Source organism: Zalophus californianus, chromosome 13 (assembly GCF_009762305.2).
Source record: "Zalophus californianus isolate mZalCal1 chromosome 13, mZalCal1.pri.v2, whole genome shotgun sequence".
NCBI lineage: Eukaryota > Metazoa > Chordata > Mammalia > Carnivora > Otariidae > Zalophus > Zalophus californianus.
In genome coordinates, this window is record NC_045607.1 from 23,112,306 (window position 1) to 23,119,087 (window position 6,782).

Here is a 6,782-nt window from a genome sequence, read left to right on the forward strand (position 1 = left end):
TCTCTGGACTAGGGCCAGAGCATTGATATTTATATTTTACTTTTTAATCAAGGCATAAAACATATATGATGTGGGCAGTGTGCTAATCTTTAGTGTATATCTTAAAGACATACACACACACACACACACATATATATATTTTCACAGATACACAAACACACACACACACTCAGCATAGATCAAGATAAACATTTCCAGCAGTCTAGAAATTCCCTTCAGCCTCTTCCCAGTAACCAACCATATTTTCCCATTGTCCTGTTTCCATTTTTTGCCATCATGAATAAAGCTAGTATTGTGCTTTGTACATGTCCTTTGGTGGCATTTGTTTTCATTTCTCTTTATTAAATTCTCACCGCTTCCTTTTTTTTTTTTTTACAGATGTCTGTCTAGACAAGCTGGTTTTGAGCAGGGGCACTTTTTGAAAGCTCCCCCCTGGTGATTCTAATGTATGGTCAGCATTCAGACCCACTACCTTACGACCACGTGGATTGCAAACCAGAGGCTCAAAGTTACTCAAGGGACAGAGGCTTCTCTGTGGGACCAAGCACAGGATTTGAATTTTCATGTCCCTTCTCCTTTGGGTCTCACACTTCTTCTACTTGACTTCCTAAGGAGGAGGAGCAGGGTTGGGGGGCTGTTCTATAGCCCATGCCTATTGTATCATGCTAGCTTTGTGGGTGGGAAGATCTACCCCTGCATCTGGGACTCTCTGAAAAGGAAAGTTGACCAGAAGGATCATTGTCTTACTGATACGCAGACCCAACTGTATTCTGTGCTAGGGTAGAGTTATGTGGGGAGAGAACACTTTGGACTGCCTTGAGGGCCCACCTATGTGCCCTTCTCCATACTTGGAACCAGAAACATATTGGTCACTTCTGACTGTAGGGTTCTGTAATTTCAGGATTCTTCTTGAGATGAACTAGAAGCCATCCACAGATGAGGATGAACTCCATGATTACGATGAAGAACACTTCTGGGCAATGGCCTAGAGCAGTTTGGTAAAAATGCTCCTGAGAGCACTCTCTGTGGTATTTCTCTAGGGATGAGGAGTGTGGGCAAAGAGTTGTTTCCAGAGTGTTTTACAGACACTTAAAAAATTTCAGAGTGATTAACTTTGGAGAGATTGGGGTCACCAGTGGTAACCCATGGTCTGCAGACCAGCAGCATTAGCTTTACTGGGCACAGGTCAGAAATGAGAATCATCTGGCCCCACCCGGACCTGCTGACCCAGAAACTCTGGGTGTGAGGCCCCACAGTGTGTCCTAGCAAGTCCTCTAGGTGATTCTGATGCCGTCTCATGGGTCATGGTACAGTCTGTCCCCTGCCTTCATGTGTGATTGGTATGCATGCGTCACATTTGGTAGACTTCCTCTTCTAGATTTAAGCAAAAAAAGATCCTGTCAGTGTTCCAAGCATTTGCATAGAGAGGTTGGAGAATTGCTTACTGGTTTTGGAGAGACTGTGCCACTATAACAAGTAAGCAACATTGCTTACTGACTTTTGGTCCCATTTTCCTACTCTGGTCCAAAGAAAGGCAGTCCTGGTAGTCTTTGCTGAACAGAGAAGAAAAGTCGCCCCTGGAAGCCCCATAGAAAGGGAACAGAGCCCCCTCCCCTTTGTTCCATTTGGCCCCTTGCCCATGGCTGAGTGGCCCGAGTGTGCTTGCTTGCTGAGTCCAGGCTGTTGTGGGTTAGCGAGTGAACCGTCTGCTTACGGAGAGAGAACACACCTTTTCCAGGTACTGAACGGCTTCTGCATACGAGGCTCTGTGCATCGACAAAAGAGACAGAGACATAGGAATGTCACACGCTTTGTTCTTCCGGAGGGTAAGTAAAGCTCACACACATTGAACAGGCACCACTCATGGGCTATAATCATAAATCTAAATCATAAACCACGAGCGGTGGTGCACACAGAAACGGAGTCAGAGGAAGGGGAAGACTAAGTCAGAAATTCACTTTTTAAGCAGCACTCAACTCAGTGAACCTGAAAACTTTTGGCCATGCCAATTCTTTTTTTTTTTTTTTAAGATTTTTATTTATTTATTGAGAGAGAGAGAGAATGGTAGAGAAAGAGCATGAGAGGGAAGAAGGTCAGAGGGAGAAGCAGACTCCCTGCTGAGCAGGGAGCCCGATGTGGGACTCGGCCCCAGGACTCCAGGATCATGACCTGAGCTGAAGGCAGTCGCTTAACCAACTGAGCCACCCAGGCACCCTGGCCATCCCAATTCTTAACACCACACTCTACTCCAGTGAATTTATACTATGGTAACAATGACCAGAAGCCCAAAGAATTAAAATGCCAACACCAAACCTTACCTAACAGCTCGGGTCTATAATGTTCCCTTGCATTTTAAACACGTTATTTGGTTTTATTAAAAACAAAATGCATGGTCATGGACGAAATTTATGGCTGGGCCTGTCGCGTTTCTGATCACTCACAGAAATGGGAAGCGCTCTGGCCACTAAGTCACGAAACACTGTTTCAGTTCAGAACTTAATGCATTCTGTCCGGTGTAATTTTAAAAAGTAAAAGACTTCTGCTTTCATTCAAAGGGAAAACTTCTTCCTCTGCAGCCCTGTCCACAGTGGGAAGGTGGGAAGCTTGGTTGGTGCTCACCTGCCTGGAGCTTCTGGTTCTCATCCTAAGTGCCTTGGAGAGGGCTGGGAGTGGGTAGTGGCTGGGAGGGAGGGAGTTGAGGTAAGGCCTTACTTGATTAAGACCACCAGGAGATGGGCAGGGAAGGAATTAAAGCCATGTTCTCTTTCTTGTTTGGGAGACCCACCCTCTGCTCGCTGGGATCTTCCTCTGACAGGGGAGGGAGGATGCACCCCCTGCTCCAACTGGCTGCTTGGAACTCGTCCTCCTCTGCGTGCAGGGGTGAACCTCCAGCTTCTCTCTGCTGCTCTTCCCGCCCCTCTCTGGGCAGCCCTATGTACAGGATCTAAGGAAACCTCACACCTCTTGCATGAGAGGCCCATCTCTGCTCCACCGGACACCCGCACCATGCCTCGTGCCCACAGGTTCTAGCGAGGAGGTCTGATGCCCACAGCCAGCTCGTTCAGCTACACTGTTATGAAGCCGGCAGCTACACCCTGGAGCCTTTTGTAGGGCTCACGTGTGTCACCTGCCAATTCCTCCATTTCCCCGATTTTCAGAGAACGTATACCAAGCTGCTTGAGGGCCCCTTAAATCCCTTTCAGCTTGAGGAGAGGACGGCACCCCAGCCCCCTCTGTGGGGGTGGGACTCTGAACTCACTCAGTTTTCTCTCCGACAACCCTCTGTTAACCCCCGACTCCTGACACGGGCGCGGTTGAAAGTTATGGATGGAATTAAACCGGATTTTCAAATGACTCCTCAGTCCCACTCCTAGGTATGTGCCCCAAAGAACCGAAAGCGGAGACCCAAGTAAGTACGTGCCTATGCCTGTTCACATGGGAGCCAAAAGGTGGGAACAGCTCAACTGGCTACCAGCGGGTGGATGGATAGACAGAATGTGGTCTGTCCACACCATGGCAATACCACGCAGCCTTAGAACAGCAAGAGGTTCTGACATATGCTATAACCTGGATGAACCTTGAAACCATTAGGCTAAGTGAAAGGAGCCAGATACAAAAGGTCACATACCGTATGATTTCATCTACACCAAATGTCCAGAATGGGCAAATCCATAGAGACAGCAAGTTGATGAGTGGTTGCCAGGGGCTGGGGGAGGGGGACTGAGGAGTGACGGGGCTTCTGTCGGGGATGACGAAAATGTTTTGGAACTAGACAGAGATGGTGAAATAGTACAACATTGGGAATGGACTAAGTGTCCTGACTTGCTCACTTTTAAAATGATTAATTTTATGTTATGTGAATTTCACCTCAATAAATTGTAATTTCTTTCAAGTCGTGTATGCTCACCCAGCCAACCTTCTGGTTCCCTCTTGCCATCTCTGACTGCGTCCTGTCTCATCCACATGGCTCTGCCCTGGTGCCCATCTCCTTTCACAGCTGCCTTCCTCCTGGGAGAGCTGCTCTGTGGTGTCCCCTCTCTCTTCCCTGCAGGTGACTGATTCCCTGTGGGAGACGCTTTGTGCTTCATGCTTTTATGTCTCACACACAGGCTGGGCAGAGCACCTGCATTCTCTTTGGTCATATTTATGGAGCCCAGAGAATTACAACCGAGAGCCCTCATTATTCCCCCTGTCATGAGCCTTTTCCTTTCCAGGTCACCAGACCGAATGCCGAGGACCAAGTGCACCGAGCAAGCAGATGGTTTAGGTGACATTAAGAATGGACTACGAAGGCGCATCGAAAAGAGAATGTGTGTTAATTACACATTTGTTACTTCCAATGTTCTGCTGCTGAAAGGACTCACAAGATTCCAACGTTTTATGCTCAGATAGTCTTGTCCCAGGGCAAGGGTGCAATGCAGGAGAGAGACACACGTCGGAAGGGGTCTGGTACTCTCGGGGACAGTCTTCTTGATCTTCCCCTTGCTGAGTCACCCAGGTCCCACATCACCGCCAGTGTACGTGCAAAGAGCCTGAGCACTAGGAACCTCAAGTCTACTTGTGTGGGCGTCTCCTTATAGGGAGCTGGTCCTCAAAGCACAGTGCAGCTACGTGGCCAGCCTTCAATGGTCAAAACCCCACGGGCCCCACAGTGGTATCTCTGTTGCACAAGGAGGCAAACATTACTCTTTGTGTTAAAAGACAAGGGAGATCCTGATTAGTAGTCCAGAGGGCTTTCTAGTTCTCTGTTCCTCTCATCTGTCCTTGTAAGTATTCGTCTTATAGGTTGTGTTGTTATCACTCCAGGAAAGGATAAACGAGGTGTGGACTGTGGACTGGGAGAGGATGCACAACGCTAGTCACATTTTTTACCAGCTTATGTCTTTAGGCTGCATTTGGGTTGTACCCTTGCCAGCTTCTGTGGTAGCAATGGAAATTCTAGAAATAGTTTCCTAATCTCTAGAAGCCAGTCTACTGTCTGTCTCAATGCAGGGAAGCTAGGGCCACTGAGGATCCTGGGAATGGGCACACCTATGTTTTCAGTAAATGGCCTGGCTGCATCTTTCATTTCCTAAAGCTGGACCATGCCCGTGACCACAGGTCCTGGGGGTGATGGATGAAGAGGAGGAAAAAGAGGCCAACTTAAATAAATCTGCCCTCAGGCCTTGAATGCTCCCCCTTGGACTGTAATGTGAGAGAGAAATAAACTGTGTTCTTTCAGACACTGAATTAATTATTGGGTCTCCTTGTTGGCAGTCTAGCTTTACCCTGCCCAGTCCAGAAGCAGACATCTAGAAATGGAGTGATCCTGTCAAATGTGTGTGTGTGCGTGTGTGTATACACGTGAACAGCAGGGGCCAAGGAAAACATGCTGTAGGCGAGAGAGCTGGAGATCATTTCTATGGCCCACCAGAACATTTGCATGGCTCAGTAGGCACTTGTGATAATTAGGAGGGCAAACCACATGCCTTGTTGGAAAGAACCAGAATTCCAGCATGTGGTGTCTCTTCGCAACAATGGCGGCTCTTAAGCAGACTGTCAATTTCCCCACCCATAGCCCTGACTTGGATGTACACACCCAATCTCCAGTCCCCCAGGAGTACCATCTCCCTCTTGGCGCTGGCCTGTGCTAAAGGCAGGCTCTGCTGGTCTGAGAGAAAGCGGAGCTGGCCCAGGACCGAGACGGGAGGTGTGTTTGCTATCGAATCACGTGGATGAGAAGGACAGTTCGGGAGGGAGGCGCTGGGCTCTAGCCCAGACAGCCTGGGTTTGAACCTCCTTCCACCCCAGGTGTTGTCACGGGTACCAAGTTATTCAAACTCCCTGAGTGTGAGTTTCCTCATTTGTAAAGTGGAGACTATACTACTAGGATGAACCTCAAAGGAGTATCATAAGAATGGAGTGAAATAACCCACCTAAAGCGCTCAGCACAGGGCCTGGTGCATCCCTGGCCAGTGCAAGGGCGCAGATAGATGTCTGCTGCCCTCTGGGGGCGACGGTCAGTTTTCCACTGAAATGGAAGTCTAAGTAAAGGGCCACATTTGACCTCCACACAGGATTGCACACGTGGTGGTTTCCATTTTGGTGTTTTTGGTGTACTATATGTAAGATCTCAAAGGATTCCTGTCTTGTGCTGAGAGTGGGAAATGTCCTGACTCCCCGGGGAAGGCTCTTGGCTGTGGAAGCGGCTTTCACGCTAGAGACCATCGCCACCTAGTGGCCACACTTCATGCTTGCAGGTAAAGGCCAACACAAAAAAGTGAGAGACTCCACCCTTCCTGTTACCAATGTTGGGATCTTGCAGCCCTCCTGTTCATCCAGGGAAGTTGCTTCCTCAGTGTCTCCTGGCAGGTTCCTAGCACCGTATGACCATCCACTGATGAGTTCTGGAATACTTCTGGCTTCTCCTAAACATCTTTTCACTTGGATCTCTCTCTCTCTCGCCCAGAATACAATTATATGGGTCCTACACTAAGGGGAAAAATTAAAAGCATGCTAAGAGAGTGCAGGACCTGCACAGGATGGCCCTATTTAACAGGCAGGTGTGGAGACAGTGCCTGACTTTGGAGCAGCTTTGTCCCCACATTCCCGATGCTAAGAGCTCCCCCAATCCCAGTGAAAACCATCCCAACAACCCTTGTTTTCATTGTTCTTATAGCCCCAGCATTTCACACATAGTTGGCACTCAGTAAGTATTTGCTGACTGAAGCCAGGGCTTTCCAGGAAGTATACTCTGAGCACATCTGTACCAACCATTTCTATTCATTCCCCACAGCAACTCC